The sequence below is a fragment of the Phyllobates terribilis genome, unplaced genomic scaffold (genome assembly GCF_046119375.1).
Source record: "Phyllobates terribilis strain yellow unplaced genomic scaffold, ASM4611937v1 Scaffold_1__5_contigs__length_1240528914, whole genome shotgun sequence".
NCBI classification, from domain to species: Eukaryota; Metazoa; Chordata; class Amphibia; order Anura; family Dendrobatidae; genus Phyllobates; species Phyllobates terribilis.
In genome coordinates this window covers 331,030,164-331,050,286 of record NW_027362761.1, presented here as the reverse complement: position 1 = coordinate 331,050,286, position 20,123 = coordinate 331,030,164, and the positions used below count along the sequence as shown (strand labels likewise).

General features: G+C 48.1%; 1 long non-coding RNA gene across 2 annotated transcripts in view; it reads right to left on the bottom strand.

Moving 5' to 3' along the window:
- Positions 1–431: 431 nt before the first annotated feature.
- LOC141167173 (uncharacterized) overlaps positions 432–20,123 on the bottom strand; it is a 240,078-nt gene continuing 220,386 nt past the window's right edge. For both annotated transcript variants that reach the window (XR_012251407.1, XR_012251408.1), the window contains exon 4: positions 432–3,088. This is a non-coding gene — a long non-coding RNA (uncharacterized lncRNA). The remainder of the gene's footprint in view (positions 3,089–20,123) is intronic.

Below are 20,123 nucleotides of genomic sequence, written 5' to 3'. Positions count from 1 at the left end.
TAAAAGAACCTATACATCTTTGGTGTCTACAAACTCATAATGACCTAGAGAATAATAATGGCTGGTCAGTTTTAGCATTCAGTGAACGTGGTAAAAAGAATAAAAAAAAACATCTGTGGTATTGCACTTTTTTGCAATTTCACCGCACTTGGAAATTTTTTCCTGTTTTCTTGTACATGATATGGTAAAACTAGTAATGACGTTGAAAAGTACAACTCGTCCCGCAAAAAATAAGCCCTCACACGGCCATATTGACCAAAAAATAAAAACTCTATGGCTCTGGGAACAAGGGGAGCAAAAAACGAAAATGCAAAAACGGAAAATTCCAGGGTTGCGAAGGGGTTAAAATTTTGTGTTCATTAGATTTGCCCTTGGTATTATCATTAGGACAACATTATCTGGTAAATCTTTATTTTATTTTTATTTCAGCACATTTGCATGTATGTAATACTGCTTTTTGTAAAGCAACTACTCAGATGCATCTTTGTTATGACATTTATAATATATGAATCAAAAGTATGTCTCTATTACTAGAGTAAAATCATGAATTTATGGAAAGAAAAATGTTTATTTAATTCTCATTTAAAACATGATTAAAGTTGACATTAGAAATTTTTAGGCTCCATCCACTCATTTTACAAGATTTCCCAGTGTAAGCAATTGGAAGTGAAAGTCTCCCAAAAAGTATTTTTCTAATATTTGATAGATATATGTTATAAGATCATGTTGTTGAAGTATGTAGCCTAAGATAATTTCCCCAAATTAAAGAGTATTCAAAGCATTTATTTTAGTGGAATCTATTAAATTTTGTATACTATGTCAAATAAAAGATGATTTTTGATTGTATTTTTGTTATTACTAACAAAATGTATATACATACAGTATATACTATACAAACATTTAAGGCAGGTGCAGATAAAATGCTGCAAAGTAAGGATGCTTTTCAAAAATAAGAGTGTTAGTTTATTTCTGTCAAGTAAAACATGCATAGTGAAGTAACAAATGAGAAATCTAAATCAAGTCAATATTTAGTGTGATTGACCACCCTTTACAACCTAAACCGCATTAATTCTTCTAGATACACCTACATACTGACAATAGGAACTACTTTGAGTGTAATTAAGAACAAGGGGCCTTAAAAATAATGATATGGCCCATCATCACAAATGATCTGGGGTTAGTTCTCCAAAATATTTGGAACAATCCTTCAAAAACTTTGTGCAAGTGTACCTAGAGAAATGGATGCTTCGATGCTGTGTTGAAGGCAAAGAGAGGTAACATTAATTTGATTTATATTTTTGTTATATTCATAAACTTTACATTTTGTTAATTGTTGAAAATAAGCAGTCTTTCTGCACCTGCCTAAATCTTTTGCACAGAACTGTATATACATTCCTCAACATTGAAATTGTAACAAGGAATAGTTTTGGTATTACAGAAAACACAGAATTGAAAGACATGTTAATGATATGAAAATTGTGAAAAAATCTTGATTTATTGAAATTGACTGCAGGCAGTTCTCTTTTCAATTGCTGACTAATGATATCCCAGATGTGCTCCATGGGAGACAAGTCCAGAGATTCTGTAAACCATACTAGCATATTTATACCATGCAGGTTGGTCACTGTAGCACGAGCAATATATGGCATTGTTGTGAAGAAATAACCGTACCATTGGTTACACCATCACATCAATGTATTGTTGAACTGTTGGTGTACCTGGAAATGGAAATATATGTTTTTAATTATAATTTTTTAAAAAAAGGAATTGGAATCTAAACGAGAAAATACTTCATGGCAAAAAACAAAACACGGCAAGTAATTAAGAAACCAAAAAGAAAATTAATGTTGTTATTGAGAGTTTCAAATATCCAGAGTCTCAGGTCTGCCTAAGACCGGTCTGGCTCTGAAGGGTCACTCTTAAGGGTCTAATTAGAAATATGCCAGATATATAACCCCTCGCCACAAGTCTTCATCTGACAATCTGTTGCTTTATCCACAGATATGTGTCCTGCACCCAATATCTGCTGTACCCATTAATCCCTGCTTATTTCAATCTGCCTATATCCTTGGTATGTGTCCTGCACCCAATACCTGCTGTACCCATTGATCCCTGCTTATTTCAATCTGCCTATATCCTTGGTATGTGTCCTGCACCCAATATCTGCTGTACCCATTGATCCCTGCTTTTTTCAATCTGTCTATATCCTTGGTATGTGTCCTGCACCCAATATCTGCTGTACCCATTGATCCCTGCTTATTTCAATCAGTCTATATCCTTGGTATGTATCCTGCACCCAATATCTGCTGTAACCATTGATCCATGCTTATTTCTATCTGTCTATATCCTTGGTATGTGTCCTGCACCCAATATCTGCTGTACCCATTGATCCCTGCTTATTTCAATATGTGTATATCCTTGTTTATCACCTCAAACCTTTGATCCCAATACACACTCATCCCCTTCTGTAACGGGTCCGGATGGTGGAACCTCTGTGCCGAGGTGCAAGGAGGGACCCAGAGGGGCGTGACTAAGTATCAACCCGAACTGACCCTGGTCGGACGGCAGCAAACGACACTGTGACCAGGGAGGATCCGGGCCGAGGGACCTGGTGTTACTCTGGGGACGACCTTGTAAGAGAGCAGGTGACTCCCAGGTGGTCAGATGGCTGGGACTGACCGGTATGACGGATGGACACGGCAAGCGGGCAGAAGTTTCTGGTAGCTGACAGGTGGTCACAGTACGTGACAGCAGAGCAGGTACTAGTCTCTAGGGTTACCAGGCAGGTGGTCACAGCAAGTGACGGGAGAGCCTCCAGGCAGGCTGGCAGGAAACAGGCGGGCGCTCCCAGGTGAGCGGGCAGACTGACAAGGCAGGTAACAGGCAGGTAACTGGTGAGCGCTCCCAGGTGAACGGGCTGACGGACTCTGCAGGTAACAGGCGGATGCTCCCAGGTGAGCGGACTGGCAGACAGGGCAGGTAACAGGTGAGCGCTCCAGGTGAGCAGGCTGGCAGGCTCGGCAGGAAACAGGCAGATAACGGGCTGGCAGGCAGGACGAGGAGTCAGGCGAGCAGCAGGACCTGAGGGCTGAAGCAGAGATCAGAACTGTTCAACAACTTTGCTCGGGCACCTCCATTTTGGAGGCGGTGCCCTATATATGGGAGGACCCTCGGCTATTGGCCGGGGACGCCTTAGGACGGCGCATGCAGCCCCTTTAAGAGGGGGGGAAGCACGCGTGCGTGCGCCCTAAGCACAGTGCCCGGGGGACTGCGCGCGCAGACAGCAGGCTGAGAAGGAGAGCGGGGAGCGTGATGAGTGAGACGGCGTCTCTGCCCGGCAGGAGGCAGAGACGCCGAAGCTACAAGGCTGCACGCGCTGACAGCAGGCTGGGAAGGAGAGCGGGGAGCGATGAGGTGAGAGGGACGGCGTCTCTGCCTGGAAGAAGGCAGAGACGCCGATGCTACACCATCTTTCTATTTCCTGAATGCATTTAGCCTCTGGCTCCTAATTACTCCCCCCTCCACCCTGTGCTATGTGTCCAGTCTCCCTGCGGCTCCTCCCACCTGCCTTCTAATCACACCTGTCTACTCCAAGTGCTGTTAAGAGTTTCATATATCCAGAGACTCAGATCTGGTTAAAACTGGTCTGGCTCTGAAGGGTCGCTTCTAAGTGTCTAATTAAAAATATGCCAGAAATGGGCCAGAAGTAACCAGAAGGTACGAACAACTACTTACTAATTGTACTTTGTATCTCTTTCTCATTCACACTTAAACCTTCACTATACTTACATATGCCCTTATTGTCTTTGCACCACTAATCCTTACTCTCCATCGCTATCCCCAAACCCCAGCACCCTCTAGCCAAATAATCATCTCTCCTTCCCTCTTACATCCCCACCTGACCTCATCCACTGACCTGCTCCTCAACCTCAGATCTATCCTACCAAAACAAGAAAAAAGCCGGACACTCTCCTCCCACCTCCTCTTCCTCTCTCTCCTCACTGCAGGCAACATATCCCCCAATCCTGGACCCCCGCAACTTACACCTCCCACCAATTCCCCCTCCTATCGCTTCCAACCAACTGCAAATGACCGCAACCTCTCCTATGTAAAACCTGTGCCCCTGATGCCCATCCCCCTGCTCCCCCTCTCTGGAGCACTCTGGAACGCCCGCTCTGTCTGAAACAAACTCCATTTTGTCCATGATCTCTTTACCTCTCGTAATCTCTCCTTCCTGGGCATCAGAGAGACATGGTTGACACCCTCTGACACTGCCTTCCCTGCTGCGTTGTGTTACGGTGGCCTCCACTTCACCCACACTCCCTGCCCTGGTAACAGACATGGTGGAGGAGTGGGTCTTCTCCTTTCTACCAACTGCACCTTTGGCTCTACCCCACCTCTACCCTCCCTTATTCTTCCTTCTTTTGAAATCCACTCTGTCCGCATCTACTCTCCCTCCAACCTCCAAGCAGCTGTCATATACCGACCTCCGGGCCTGGTCACTGCCTTTATTGACCAATTCTCCATCTGGCTTTTTACTTTCTCTCTGCTAACATTCCCACAATCAAAATGGGCGATTTCAACATCCCCACTGACACTCACCAGTCAACAGCATCCAAACTCCTGTTGCTTCAGTGGTCCTCCTCAGCCACCCACACAGACGGACATACACTGGACCTCATCTTCACCCGACTCTGCTCCCTATCTAACCTCACAACCTCCCCCTATCCCTATCTGACCACCATCTACTCACGTTCTCATCCCTGTCTTCGTCATCTGTCACTCATGTCTAGCAGCTAGCACACCCCCTTAGAAACCTTGCACATCTAAACACTCACACACTCTCTGACTCTATTCTACCACTGACATCAATATCTTCACTCCACAACACATACAGAGCCACTGCTTTCTACAATGCCACTCTTGTATCAGCTATTGATTCGGTCGCCCCTCTTGTCCATGGCAGAGCGTGACGAGTCAATAGGCAACCCTGGCACAAAAACCTCACTAAACAGCTTCAAAAAGCGTTCAGGGTTGTGGAGCAGCGTTGGAAGAAAACACATTCACAAGGTGACTTCACTGCATTAAAAAAAAAGCAACATTCAAATTCAAATCAGCCCTCACCTCTGTTAAACAGGCCTACTTCACAGCCCTCATATCTTTGTTATCCTACAATGTCAAATAGTTATTCAACACTTTTAACCCTCTCCTCTGCCCTCCACTGCCCCCTCCGACTTCCGTCATCTCTGATGAGTAGTATGCCACACACTTCAAACACAAGATCGACCAAATAAGGCACATCTTTACTGTCCAACCACCACAACCCCTTTATTTTCCAGACCATTGCCCCTCCCCATAACCTCCCTCTCCAGCATCACAGAAGGGGACCTCACTCATCTCCTCTCCAAATCACACCTTACCACTTGCGCACAAGACTCCATCCCACCTCCTCCCCAACTTCACCCCCACACTCATCCCATCCCTAACCCATCTCTTCAACCTATCACTAACTTCTGGTACCTTCCCTGCTGCCTTCAAACATGCCACAATCACACCCATCTTCAAAAAGCCATCCCTTGACCCAACTGCCTTGTCTAGCTACCACCCCATATCACTGCTCCCATTTGCCTCCAAACTCCTTGAGCAACACGTTCACGCTGAACTTTCCTCTCACTTCTCATCTAACTCTCTCTTCAACAACCGACAATCTGTCTTCCTCATCCACCATTCCACCGAAACTGCCTTGACCAAAATTAATAATGACTTACTTACAGCCAAAGCTAACAGACAATTCTCTGTACTCTTTCTTGACCTGCCCTCTACCTTCGACATAGTTGACCACTGCCTCCTACTACAGATCCTCTCTTCCTTTGGCGTCAAAGACCTTGCCCTATCCTGGATCTCCTCATACCTTTCTAACCAAACATTTAGCATCTCCCACTCCCACACTACCTCCTCATCCCACCTCCTCTCTGTTAGAGTCCCTCAAGGCTCTGTCCTAGGACCCCTATAATTCTCACTCTATACCCTTGGTCTGGGACAGCTCATAAAATCCCATGGCTTCCAGTACCATCTGTACGCTGACGACACTCAGATCTACCTCTCGGCCCTGATGTCACCTCTTTGCTGTCCAGAATCCCAGCATGTCTATCAGCCATATCCTCCTTCTCCTCCTCTCGCTCCCTCAAGCTCAATGTGGATAAAACTGAACTCATCATCTTTCCTCCATCTCGCATATCTTCCCACCATGACCTTTCTATCACAATAAATGACATCACACTTTCCCCTGTACCAGAAATCCGCTGCCTCGGAATAATCCTTGACTCTGCCCTGTCCTTCAAACACCACATCCAAGCTCTCGCCACCTCCTGTCGCCTCCAGCTCAAAATATTTCCAGAATCCGTTCTTTCCTCAACCCTCATTCTAGTAAACTGCTTGTGCATGCCCTCTTCAACTCCCGCCTGGACTACTGCAACTCCTTCCTCTGTGGCCTACCTGCTAACACTCTCGCACCCCTCCAGTCCATCCTTAACTCTGCTGTGCGACTAGTTCATCTCTCGCCTCACTACTCCTCTTCTACCCCCCTTTGCAAATCCTTTCACTGGCTCCCAATTGCCCAGAGTATCCAATTCAAACTACTAACATTGACCTACAAAGCCATCCACAACCTTTCTCCTCCATACATCTCTGAACTAATCTCCCGATATATTCCCTTACGTAATCTCCGGTCCTCCCAAGACCTCAGTCTCTCCTCCACACTTATTTGTTCCTCACCTAATTGCTTCCAAGACTTCTCCCGAATATCCCTCATCCTATGGAATTCTGTGCCTCAACACGTCTGATTAGCCTCCACATTTGGATCCTTCAGACGGAACCTGAAAACACATCTCTTCAAACAAGCTTACAGCCTGCCTTGACCTTGCTTGCTGCCACCTCAACAACATGGGAGCTAATGCAACCCCCCAACCTACTGTCTCCTTCCCCATTCCTGTAGAATCTAAGCCCGCAAGGGCAGGGTCCTCTTCCCTCTGTACCAGTCTATCATTGCTAGTTGTTTACTGTAAGTGATATCTGTATTTGGTATGTAAGCCCTTCTTATGTACAGCACCATGGAATCAGTGGTGCTATATAAATAAATAATAATAATAATAAAAAATAATAATTGTTGGTGATGAGCTTTTTACTAGAGATAAGCGTTGTTCGACTCGAACTGTTCGCCAACCTCAAATTCGAGCTGTATTGGGCGGTGTTTGAGCCGTTCGGCGAACACGAACGATTTGAGAAAAATTCGGCTGTTCGAGGTTATGTTCGATAACTGTTCATGCACCAAAATCATAACTGGATTTTTTCTCAGTAATGATGAAAATGAATGTTAATACGCAGTTTGAGTGTACAGCGGGGCGGGGGGAGGGGCAGGGGATGGATCTCTGCAGGAATAATGAAGATTTCCATTTTTTTTCCTCTTTCCCGCATTTACAGTGGGGAGGTGCAATCTGTCAGCCTATCAGCAGCGCACACACGGAGCGAAGTGCTTTTTTTCACATAAGCAAGGGCATGTGTCATTGGCAGTGTATGTCACATGTCCTTGCCCTATAAGACCAAGCCATTTTCCCCGTCGCCACCATTTTCTCACTGCTGCAGCTGCGTGTTAGACGGCACCGCTGTTGCTGTGTGCGCTATACCTTGTTAATTTCAAGCCAATTTTCGCACAAATCTACAGATAGCTTGGGAGTAGGGAATAGTTGTGATTGCAGTCCTTTTAAGGACTAGGTTACAGCATTTCCTACGACTTTTATCAGGCAGGTCTGTGCTCTTAAATAGATAGGTTGTGGGAGTAAAGACTAATTGTAATTGCAGTCCTTTTCAGGACTAGGTTACATCAGTTCCTATCAGTTTTTGCCAGGCAGGTCTGTGCCAGTGCTGTGCAAGTTTTTTTCACAGCATTTGACTGAATCTAGCAAAGCTAATCCTTTTTGGCCTATTGCAGAGTGTGTTAGTCAGTGGAGTAGCCTATCTGTGTTGCAAGATATATCACCTGTGTATAGAATACCATTTTTTTCACTGCACCTAGTGAAGTAAAATTTTTGGGCATAGCATCATTCTATTAGTCCATCTATACCGACCTCCATCAGGTTGCAAATTGAATATAATTTTTTTCTGCATCTAGCTCTGAAAAAATATTTGGGCTTCTAGCTGTGTGTGGGACTTGTTCTATTAATCCATCTATACTGACCTCCATCAGGTTGCAAACTGAATATAATTTTTTTCTGCATCTACCTCTGAAAAAATATTTGGGCTTCTAGCTGTGTGTGGGACTTGTTCTATTAGTCCATCTATACTGACCTCCATCAGGTTGAAAACTGAATATACTTTTTTTCTCATCTAGCTCTGAAAAAATATTTGGCCTTCTAGCAGTGTGTGGGACTTGTTCTATTAGTCCACCTATACTGACCTCCATCAGGTTGCAAATTCAAAATAATTTTTTGTCTGCATCTAGCTCTGAAAAAATATTTGGCCTTCTAGCAGTGTGTGGGACTTTCTCTATTAGTCCATCTATACTGACCTCCATCAGGTTGCAAATTGAATATAATTTTTTTCTGCATCTAGCTCTGAAAAAATATTTGGGCTTCTAGCAGTGTGTGGGGCTTGTTCTATTAGTCCATCTATACTGACCTCCATCAGGTTGCAAACTGAATATAATTTTTTTCTGCATCTAGCTCTGAAAAAATATTTGGCCTTCAAGCAGTGTGTGGGACTTGTTCTATTAGTCCATCTATACTGAACTCCATCACGTTGCAAATTCAAAATAATTTTTTGTCTGCAACTAGCTCTGAAAAAATATTTGGCCTTCTAGCAGTGTGAGGGACTTTCTCTATTAGTCCATCTATACTGAGCTCCATCAGGTTGCAAATTAAAAATAATTTTTATCTGCATCTACCTCTGAAAAAATATTTGGGCTTCTAGCTGTGTGTGGGACTTGTTCTATTAGTCCAGCTATACTGACCTCCATCAGGTTGCAAATTAAAAATAATTTTTTGTCTGCATCTAGCTCTGAAAAAATATTTGGCCTTCTAGCAGTGTGTGGGACTTTCTCTATTAGTCCATCTATACTGACCTCCATCAGGTTGCAAACTGAATATATTTTTTTTCTGCATCTACCTCTGAAAAAATATTTGGGCTTCTAGCTGTGTGTGGGACTTGTTCTATTAGTCCATCTATACTGACCTCCATCAGGTTGCAAACTGAATATAATTTTTTTCTGCATCTACCTCTGAAAAAATATTTGGGCTTCTAGCTGTGTGTGGGACTTGTTCTATTAGTCCATCTATACTGACCTCCATCAGGTTGCAAACTGAATATAATTTTTTTCTGCATCTAGCTCTGAAAAAATATTTGGCCTTCTAGCAGTGTATGGGACTTGTTCTATTAGTCCACCTATACTGACCTCCATCAGGTTGCAAATTCAAAATAATTTTTTGTCTGCATCTAGCTCTGAAAAATTATTTGGCCTTCTAGCAGCTTGTGGGACTTGTTCTATTAGTCCATCTATACTGACCTCCACCACGTTGCAAATTCAAAATAATTTTTTTGTCTGCATCTAGCTCTGAAAAAATATTTGGCCTTCTAGCAGTGTGTTGGACTTTCTCTATTAGTCCATCTATACTGACCTCCATCAGGTTGCAAATTAAAAATAATTTTTATCTGCATCTACTCTGAAAAAATATTTGGGCTTCTAGCTGTGTGTGGGACTTGTTCTATTAGTCCATCTATACTGACCTCCATTAGGTTGCAAACTGAATATAATTTTTTTCTGCATCTAGCTCTGAAAAAATATTTGGCCTTCTAGCAGTGTGTGGGACTTTCTCTATTAGTCCATCTATACTGACTTCCATCAGGTTGCAAATTAAAAATAATTATTATCTGCATCTAGCTCTGAAAAAATATTTGGCCTTCTAGCAGTGTGTGGGACTTGTTCTATTAGTCCATCTATACTGACCTCCATCAGGTTGCAAACTGAATATAATTTTTTTCTGCATCTAGCTCTGAAAAAATATTTGGCCTTCTAGCAGTGCGAGGGACTTTCTCTATTAATCCATCTATACTGACCTCCATCAGGTTGCAAATTAAAAATAATTTTTATCTGCATCTACCTCTGAAAAAATATTTGGGCTTCTAGCTGTGTGTGGGACTTGTTCTATTAGTCCATCTATACTGACCTCCATCAGGTTGCAAACTGAATATAATTTTTTTCTGCATCTAGCTCTGAAAAAATATTTGGCCTTCTAGCAGTGTGTGGGACATTCTCTATTAGTCCATCTATACTGACCTCCATCAGGTTGCAAATTCAAAATAATTTTTATCTGCAACTAGCTCTGAAAAAATATTTGGCCTTCTAGCAGTGTGTGGGACTTTCTCTATTAGTCCATCTATACTGACCTCCATCAGGTTGCAAATTAAAAATAATTTTTATCTGCATCTAGCTCTGAAAAAATATTTGGCCTTCTAGCAGTGTGTGGGACTTTCTCTATTAGTCCATCTATACTGACCTCCATCAGGTTGCAAATTGAATATAATTTTTTTCTGCATCTAGCTCTGAAAAAATATTTGGGCTTCTAGCAGTGTGTGGGACTTGTTCTATTAGTCCATCTATACTGACATCCATCAGGTTGCAAACTGAATATAATTTTTTTCTGCATCTAGCTCTGAAAAATTATTTGGCCTTCTAGCAACTTGTGGGACTTGTTCTATTAGTCCATCTATACTGACCTCCACCATGTTGCAAATTCAAAATAATTTTTTTGTCTGCATCTAGCTCTGAAAAAATATTTGGCCTTCTAGCAGTGTGTGGGACTTTCTCTATTAGTCCATCTATACTGACCTCCATCAGGTTGCAAATTAAAAATAATTTTTATCTGCATCTACCTCTGAAAAAATATTTGGGCTTCTAGCTGTGTGTGGGACTTGTTCTATTAGTCCATCTATACTGACATCCATCAGGTTGCAAACTGAATATAATTTTTTTCTGCATCTAGCTCTGAAAAAATATTTGGCCTTCTAGCAGTTTGTGGGACTTTCTCTATTAGTCCATCTATACTGACCTCCATCAGGTTGCAAATTAAAAAGAATTTTTATCTGCATCTAGCTCTGAAAAAATATTTGGCCTTCTAGCAGTGTGTGGGACTTTCTCTATTAGTCCATCTATACTGACCTCCATCAGGTTGCAAACTGAATACAATTTTTTTCTGCATCTACCTCTGAAAAAATATTTGGGCGTCTAGCTGTGTGTGGGACTTGTTCTATTAGTCCATCTATACTGACCTCCATCAGGCTGCAAATTGAATATAATTTTTTTCTGCATCTAACCCAGCCAATAGTTTTGGCCTAATACCACAGTTTGGCCACTCAGCTCTGCTCGGTTCCCATCCTTTGTTTTTTTGTGCAAACAACTACAGAGTTGTGAATTAGTTAACCACCAAAATGAGTGGAAAAAGGCCTGCTGCTGGTGGAAAGGGGAATAGGCGTGTTGGGAAGGGGAAAAAAGGTTGTGTCCGTGGGGTAGGTGTTAAAGCAACAGTAACATCTGCAGAAGAAAGACCATCTTCCAGCCAAACTAAATGTCTACTTCTTTTAGCGGACAATGTGATAAGATCCCTTTCTTACGGCCACGCCAATTGCTACAAATTCCAGATGAGGCACAAAAACAGCAGGTGCTTCAACGGATATCAAGTGTTCCTTTAAGTGGGCTCTCCTCCACATCAACTTCAACATCACAAATACTCCAGTCCTCAAAGGTGTCACCTCAATCGCACTTGCATCCTCACAGCTCCCAAATCTCCAGCTGCCCGTCTGAGTATGAGGTAGAACAGATGGTTGAGTCTGCAGAGCTGTTTACTCATACTATAGCCTGGGAATCAGAGGTCGACTCCAGCGCTTCTGTGAATCCAGACGAGGAAATGATCTGCACTGATGCCCAGAATCTTTATGAGTCGGATCCAGTACCAGACGCAGAAGGTTCTGACCATAATGTAGACCCACATTCCCAAACTGTAACTCCTGTTGGTGGAGACAATGAGTAAGACGATGATGAGACTCAAATACCTGATTGGAGCGACAACTTTAGTTTTTTGTCAGGGCAGGAACAGGTTGGCTCTGAGGACGACGGGTGTGATAACGCACAGGGTGATGATGATGAGGTTGGAGATCCCACTTACTGTCAACCCACAGTCAGCCAAGAGATGAGGTCAGCAGAGGAGGTGGAGGAGGATGCTAGTGACGACGAGGTCAGGTTGCGCCTTCCTGGACAGAGACGTAGTACTGGAAGCACGTCAACAACTGCATCCTCAAACACAACTCTGCCTCTCACCACAAGTCGTGGTGGCTCTTCAGGTCGCATGGGTGCTAAGCCTTGCATAGCCTGGGCATTTTTCAGATCGATAAAGATGACCCAACTTGTGTTATCTGTAACATTTGTCAGCAAATGTTAAGTAGAGGCCAAAAAATACATAGTTTGAGTACTTCATGCATGAACCGTGTAACGGGTCTGGGAGGCGGAACCTCTGAGCTACTATACAAGGGGGCGGTCCTTATAAGGGAGCGGGTGGCAATCAGGGATGACGGGCAGGCAGTCACAGCTGGTGACCGGGACAGTCTCTGAGTGGACGGGCTGGAGGTCATGGAAAGTGACCGGGGCAGTCTCTGGATAAACGGGCAGGGAGTTACGGCAAGTGACCGGGGCAGTCTCTGGATGAACGGGCAGGGAGTTACGGCAAGTGACCGGGGCAGTCTCTGGGTAAAGGGTAGGTACGACCTGTGATGGCAGAGCCTCCGGGTAGGCTAGCAGGCAGATGGTAGATGTGTGCTCCCAGGTGAGCAAGCGAGAGTCTCTGGAATGGTAGGTGGTCACAGCACGTGACGGCGAAGCCTCCAGGTAGGCTAGCAGGCAGGTAACAGGTGGGCGCTCCCAGGTGAGCGGGCAGGAGTCTCTGGAAAGGCAGATGGTCACAGCACGTGACGGCGGAGCCTCCAGGTAGGCTAGCAGGCAGGTAACAGGTGTGCGCTCCCAGGTGAGCGGGCAGGAGTCTCTGGAAAGGCAGATGGTCACAGCACGTGACGGCGGAGCCTCCAGGTAGGCTAGCAGGCAGGTAACAGGTGTGCGCTCCCAGGTGAGCGGGCAAGCTGGTCCATAGACAGACTGACAGGAGTTGGAAGGCAGACCGTCGGACCTCAGGCTAGCAGGCAGGTGACTGGATATCAGGCAGGACAAAGGCAGCAAGCTGGCAGGAATCTGGCAGGTAACTGGCAGGTAACTGGCAACGGGACCTGAGGGCTGAGACACAGGTGCAAACAACATTGCTCGGGCACCTCCATTTTGGAGGAGGTGCCCTTTATATGGGAGGTCCTCCGGCAATTGGCCGGGGACTCCTTAGGATGGCGCGCGCGGTCCCTTTAAGAGAGGGGGAGCGCGCGCGCGCGCCCTAAGCACACTGCCGGGGAAGGAGCGCGCGCCGGAAGCAGCGGGGAGAGCAGCGCTGGAGGACGCCGCGCCAGGAGCGGGGAGGTGAGAGGGACGGCATCTCTGCCTAGAACGGGGCAGAGACGTCGATGCTACAGTACCCCCCCCTTTAGGCCCCCTCTTTTTTAGGCCAGAAAGAAATTTTTCAAGGAGAAGCGGGGCGTTGATGTTCTCCCTGGGTTCCCAAGTTCTCTCCTCAGGACCAAACCCCTTCCAATCTACCAGAAAAAAGGTTTTTCCTCTTACCCTCTTGGAGGCCAGAATACTCTCTACCACAAAGATGTCATCAGCGGAAACCGGAGCAGGAGGGGCACCTGGATTTTTGGAAAAAGAGTTAAAGACAACGGGTTTGAGGAGAGATACGTGGAAGGAGTTGGGGATCCGTAGGGTGGCCGGGAGTTTTAATTTGTAGGCCACAGGGTTAATTTGCCTGAGGACTTCGAAGGGGCCGATGAATCGAGGACCCAACTTGTAGGAGGGTATTTTGAGCCGCACATGTTTGGATGAGAGCCAAACCTTGTCTCCCGGATGGAATTGGGGCGGATCCAGACGTCTCTTATCAGCATATCTCTTCATCCGCTCAGAGGAGAGAAGAAGAGCGGACCTGGTGCTCTCCCAAATAGTAGAAAATTCGCTGACAAGAGACTCCGCAGCAGGGTTGTCCACAGAAACGGAGACAGGAAGTGGAATCTGGGGATGTTGGCCACCAACTATAAAGAACGGGGATTTGGAAGAGGACTCGCTCTCATGGTTGTTATAAGAGAACTCGGCCCACGGTAGACGATCCACCCAGTCCGAGTGGTGAGCATCCACGAAGTGCCGGAGGTAGCTGGACAAGATCTGATTGATCCGCTCCACTTGACCATTGGACTGAGGGTGGTAAGCGGAGGAGAAATCCAGGGTAATGTCCAGCAGCTTACAAGTGGCTCTCCAGAAACGAGAGGTGAACTGAACCCCACGATCCGACATGATGTGGAGGGGCAGACCATGGAGACGGAAGATGTGGCGGATAAAGTCTTTAGCCAACTCGGGTGCAGACGGAAGACCAGGCAGGGGAATGAAGTGGGCCATCTTAGAAAAACGGTCAGCGACAACCCAAATGACGGTACAACCGGCAGAAACTGGAAGGTCGGTGATAAAGTCCATAGCGATGTGTTGCCAAGGAGCAGCAGGTACGGGAAGGGGCAGGAGATGGCCGGCAGGTAGATGTCGGGGAACTTTGTTACGAGCACAGGATGAACAGGCCGCGACGAAGTCTACCACGTCCTTACGTAGGGTAGGCCACCAGTAATGCCGGGCAATAAGTTGAAAGGTCTTTTTTTGGCCAGCATGGCCAGCTAGTTTAGAAGAATGTCCCCAGCGAAGAACCCTCTCCCGATCTGGCACAGCTATGAACGTCTTACCGGGTGGAAGACAAGTTAGATCCAAGGGAGCCACATTCATCACCTTGGAGGAGTCGATGATGTGCGTAGGTTCCTCCTCTTGATCGGAGGACAGGAAAGACCGAGACAAGGCATCAGCTTTGACGTTCTTGTCCGCCGGACGGAAATGAAGAGTGAAGTCGAAGCGGGCAAAAAACAACGACCACCGGGCCTGGCGAGGATTGAGCCTCTGGGCATTTTGGAGATATGCCAGGTTTTTGTGATCCGTGTAGATAATTACCGGGTAGAGATCCCCTTCAAGCAGATAGCGCCACTCTCCTAGTGCCAATTGGATGGCTAGCAATTCCCGGTCTCCAATGGAGTAGTTGCGCTCCGACGAGGAGAAGATTTTGGAGAAGAAGCCGCACGTTACCATTCTCCCGGTAGAAGACTTCTGGGTGAGCACCGCTCCGGCTCCGGAGGAGGAAGCATCAACCTCCAGGTAGAATTGTTTATTACAGTCCGGACGGTGTAGGACGGGAGCAGAGGCGAAGGCTTTCTTTAGGGAAAGGAAGGCCTCCTCGGCTTCAGGCGACCATGTCCTGGGGTTAGCCCCCTTACGGGTAAGTGCAGATATGGGAGCAGTCCGAGACGAGAAGTGTGGGATGAAAAGACGATAATAATTAGCGAAGCCCAGGAATCGCTGTATCGCCTTCAAACCTTCAGGACGAGGCCATTTTAGAACGGAAGAGAGCTTCTCGGGATCCATTTGCAGACCTGTTTGGGAGATGACATAGCCCAAGAACGGAAGGAAGGTCTGATCGAAGAGGCACTTCTCGTATTTGGCGTAAAGGTGGTTCTGCCGAAGCCTAAGCAGGACCTGACGAACATCCCTCCGGTGTGTGGGGAGATCCGGAGAGAAGACCAAGATATCGTCCAGGTATACCACTACGCAGGAGTACAGGAGGTCACGGAAGATGTCATTGACTAGTTCCTGAAAGACCGCGGGAGCATTACAGAGACCGAAGGGCATCACAAGGTACTCGTAGTGACCGTCCCGGGTATTGAATGCCGTCTTCCACTCGTCTCCTTGACGGATACGGACCAGATTATACGCTCCTCGAAGATCCAGCTTGGAGAAGATCCTGGCGCCCTTGAGCCGGTCAAACAATTCGGAGATGAGTGGCAGGGGATATTTGTTTTTTACCGTAATGAGATTGAGTCCTCTGTAGTCAATACAGGGATGTAGCGAGCCGTCTTTCTTTTTGACAAAGAAGAATCCGGCTCCAGCCGGGGAGGTAGATTTTCGGATAAATCCCCTAGCCAGATTTTCTTCAATGTACTCAGACATGGCTCGGGTCTCGGCTGCAGATAACGGGTAGATACGCCCACGGGGAGGAGTGGTGCCAGGTACCAGGTCGATCGGGCAATCGTATGGCCTATGGGGCGGCAACGTCTCAGCTTCCTTCTTACCGAAGACGTCCGCATAGGGCCAGTAGGGAGCCGGGAGACCAGGTAAGTTAGCTGGAGTAGGCTGAGGGCGAAGTGGACGGACCGGAACCAGGCAGGTCCTATGGCAGTCAGGACCCCATCGGAGTACTTCACCGGACCGCCAGTTCAATACGGGTTCATGTGTCTGGAGCCAAGGTAGACCTAGCAACAAGGAGTGAGAAAGTCCGGACAGCACATGGAATGAGATCTCCTCAGAGTGCAGCATTCCCACCTGTAGGGTTATAGGTTCGGTGACGAGCAGGATGGTCTCCGAGAGAAGTCTTCCATCCACGGAAGCAACTGACAATGGCTCCGCCAGGGACTTGGTGGGAATATGGTATCTCTCTACCAGAGACTGGGCGATGAGGTTTCCAGCAGCTCCAGAATCCAGATGGGCGAGTTCGAAGAGACGGTTTTCTCCCCAAGCAATAGAGACCGGTAAGGTCAGAGACGGAGAGGACTTACTTTTGTCTAGGACGACCTCTCCGAGTGGTCCTAGACACTGGCGTTTCCCGGCTTTTCCGGGCAGGAACGGATGAAGTGCTTCTTACTGCCACAATAGAAACAGCTTCCCTCGGCTCGGCGAGATTCTTGGCGAGAACCGACCATCTTGGTCTGGTCGACCTGCATAGGCTCAGGAGAGACGGAGGGAGTGACGGGTTGCTGAAAAGTAGGAGCTAGGCGTGGAAACCTCCTCTCACGGGTGACCTCTTTGGCACGCTCCTGGAACCGCAGGTCAATCCGGGTGGCAAGAGCTATCAGGTCATCGAGGGTGGTAGGAATGTCTCGACCGGCAAGTTCATCTTTAATACGGCCGGACAGACCCTCCCAGAAGACTGAAACCAGAGCGTCATTATCCCAGGCCAGCTCCGAGGCAAGGGTACGGAACCGTATGGCATATTGGCCCACGGTGAGGCTTCCCTGACGGAGGCGTAGCAGTGACGATGCGGATGAGGTCTTCCGTCCGGGTTCGTCGAAGACTTTCCGGAAGGCCGTGAGAAAGGCAGGCAAGTTGGACACCAGGGGGTCTCCTCTCTCCCATAGAGGATTTAGCCAGGCCAGAGCCTCTCCGGTGAGATGGGACATGATAAAGGCAATTTTGGCCCGGTCGGAGTTAAACTGGTGGGACAGGAGTTCAAAGTGCAGGGTGCACTGATTTATGAAGCCCCGAGCCTGAGCGGAGTCGCCTCCGAAGCGAGGAGGTGCAGAAAGCCGGGGTCCGGGGTAGGATACCATAGTGTTGGTGGACAGCGGAGCTGTCGGATTGCGAATCATGGCGCTGGCGGAGGTTGCTGGCGGAGCAGTCAGAGTGTCCAGGCGAGAATTGACATTCCGCAGGTGACCCAGGATGGACTCCTGTTGGGACCTCTGGCGGGACAGTTCATGACACAGGTCCGAGAGCGAGGGAGCTTGGGTGCCACCGGGTTCCATGGCCCGAGCAAACTGTAACGGGTCTGGGAGGCGGAACCTCTGAGCTACTGTACAAGGGGGCGGTCCTTGTAAGGGAGCGGGTGGCAATCAGGGATGACGGGCAGGCAGTCACAGCAGGTGACCGGGACAGTCTCTGAGTGGACGGGCTGGAGGTCACGGAAAGTGACCGGGGCAGTCTCTGGATAAACGGGCAGGGAGTTACGGCAAGTGACCGGGGCAGTCTCTGGATGAACGGGCAGGGAGTTACGGCAAGTGACCGGGGCAGTCTCTGGGTAAAGGGTAGGTACGACCTGTGATGGCAGAGCCTCCGGGTAGGCTAGCAGGCAGATGGTAGATGTGTGCTCCCAGGTGAGCAAGCGAGAGTCTCTGGAATGGTAGGTGGTCACAGCACATGACAGCGAAGCCTCCAGGTAGGCTAGCAGGCAGGTAACAGGTGGGCGCTCCCAGGTGAGCGGGCAGGAGTCTCTGGAAAGGCAGATGGTCACAGCACGTGACGGCGGAGCCTCCAGGTAGGCTAGCAGGCAGGTAACAGGTGTGCGCTCCCAGGTGAGCGGGCAGGAGTCTCTGGAAAGGCAGATGGTCACAGCACGTGACGGCGGAGCCTCCAGGTAGGCTAGCAGGCAGGTAACAGGTGTGCGCTCCCAGGTGAGCGGGCAAGCTGGTCCATAGACAGACTGACAGGAGTTGGAAGGCAGACCATCGGACCTCAGGCTAGCAGGCAGGTGACTGGATATCAGGCAGGACAAAGGCAGCAAGCTGGCAGGAATCTGGCAGGTAACTGGCAGGTAACTGGCAACGGGACCTGAGGGCTGAAGCACAGGTGAGACACAGGTGCAAACAATATTGCTCGGGCACCTCCATTTTGGAGGAGGTGCCCTTTATATGGGAGGTCCTCCGGCAATTGGCCGGGGACTCCTTAGGACAGCGCGCACACTGCCGGGGAAGGAGCGCGCGCCGGAAGCAGCGGGGAGAGCAGCGCTGGAGGACGCCGCGCCAGGAGCGGGGAGGTGAGAGGGACGGCGTCTCTGCCTAGAACGGGGCAGAGACATCGATGCTACAAACCGGCACATGGACATGAAGCATAAGTTGCAGTGGGAAGCTCACTGTGCTACAATGCGGCCTAGCCGGCCGGGTCAACCACCGTCTGCCATGTCTTGTGCATCCGCGGCCTCTTCGTCCTCTGTGACTGGGGGGACAGCAGTCACACCTGTTTTGGGGCGCAGACCTGCCACCTCTTTACCCGCAACAGCCAGCGTGATTGGCTGGTCATCATTTTCTTTGGAGGTGGTAACACCAGCTGGTGTTGAGCGCTGTCCGACATCGATAGCACCACCTTTGGATCAAGGCAACCTAACAGGTCCGCCTGCATCTTCCTCACAGACCGTCAGTTTGCCGGGGACACCCTTATCAACCCCGTCTAAGCACAATAGCCAGCCCTCGGTCCCTCCGATGTGGACAAGTAAAAGACCATTTCCTCCTAGCCATGAGAAAGCTAAGAGGTTGAATTTCACCATCTGCAAGCTCTTGGCTACAGAAATTCTGCCTTTCCGCCTGGTGGACACAGAGGATTTTCGAGACCTTATGTCCGTCGCAGTGCCCCAGTACCCGATGCCCAGTCGGCACTACTTCTCAAAGAAAGGTGTGCATGCTCTCCACCTGCATGTCGCACACAACATCACCGCTTCTTTGAAAAACTCTGTGTGTGACAGGGTGCATTTCACCACAGACACTTGGGCGAGTATGCATGGACAGGGGCGTTACATGTCACTGACTGGGCACTGGGTAACTCTGGTGACAGTAGGACAAGGGGCTGCTGTCCAAGTCTTGCCGTCCCCACGAGTTGTGCATCAATCCTCTTTATCTCAAAGTTCCTCCACTGCTTCTGCCTCCTCAACCTCCCCTCGGTCCTCCACCTGCACCCAAAGCCTGTCTGGTCATGCCACAAGCTTTCTAACTGCGCAGAAGGGATCCTGCACACCTCCTTACTATGCTGGCAGTAGGGCTTAACGTCATCAGGCGGTTTTTACTTTTAAATGTTTGGGAAATGTGAGTCACACAGCTGAGGAGTTGTGGTCAGCTCAGGAGAACCAATTTCATGAATGGTTGTCTCCACTGGACCTGAAACCAGGGAAGGCCGTGTGCGACAATGCTGCAAACCTGGGTGCGGCCCTTCGCCGGGGCAATGTCACACACGTGCCTTGTATGTCTCACGTGTTGAACCTGGTTGTCCAGCAATTTTTAGCCCACTATCCCGGACTAGATGGCCTTCTGCAGAGGGCACGGTCGCTGTGTGCTCACTTCCGCCGTTCGCATCCCGCAGCTCAGCA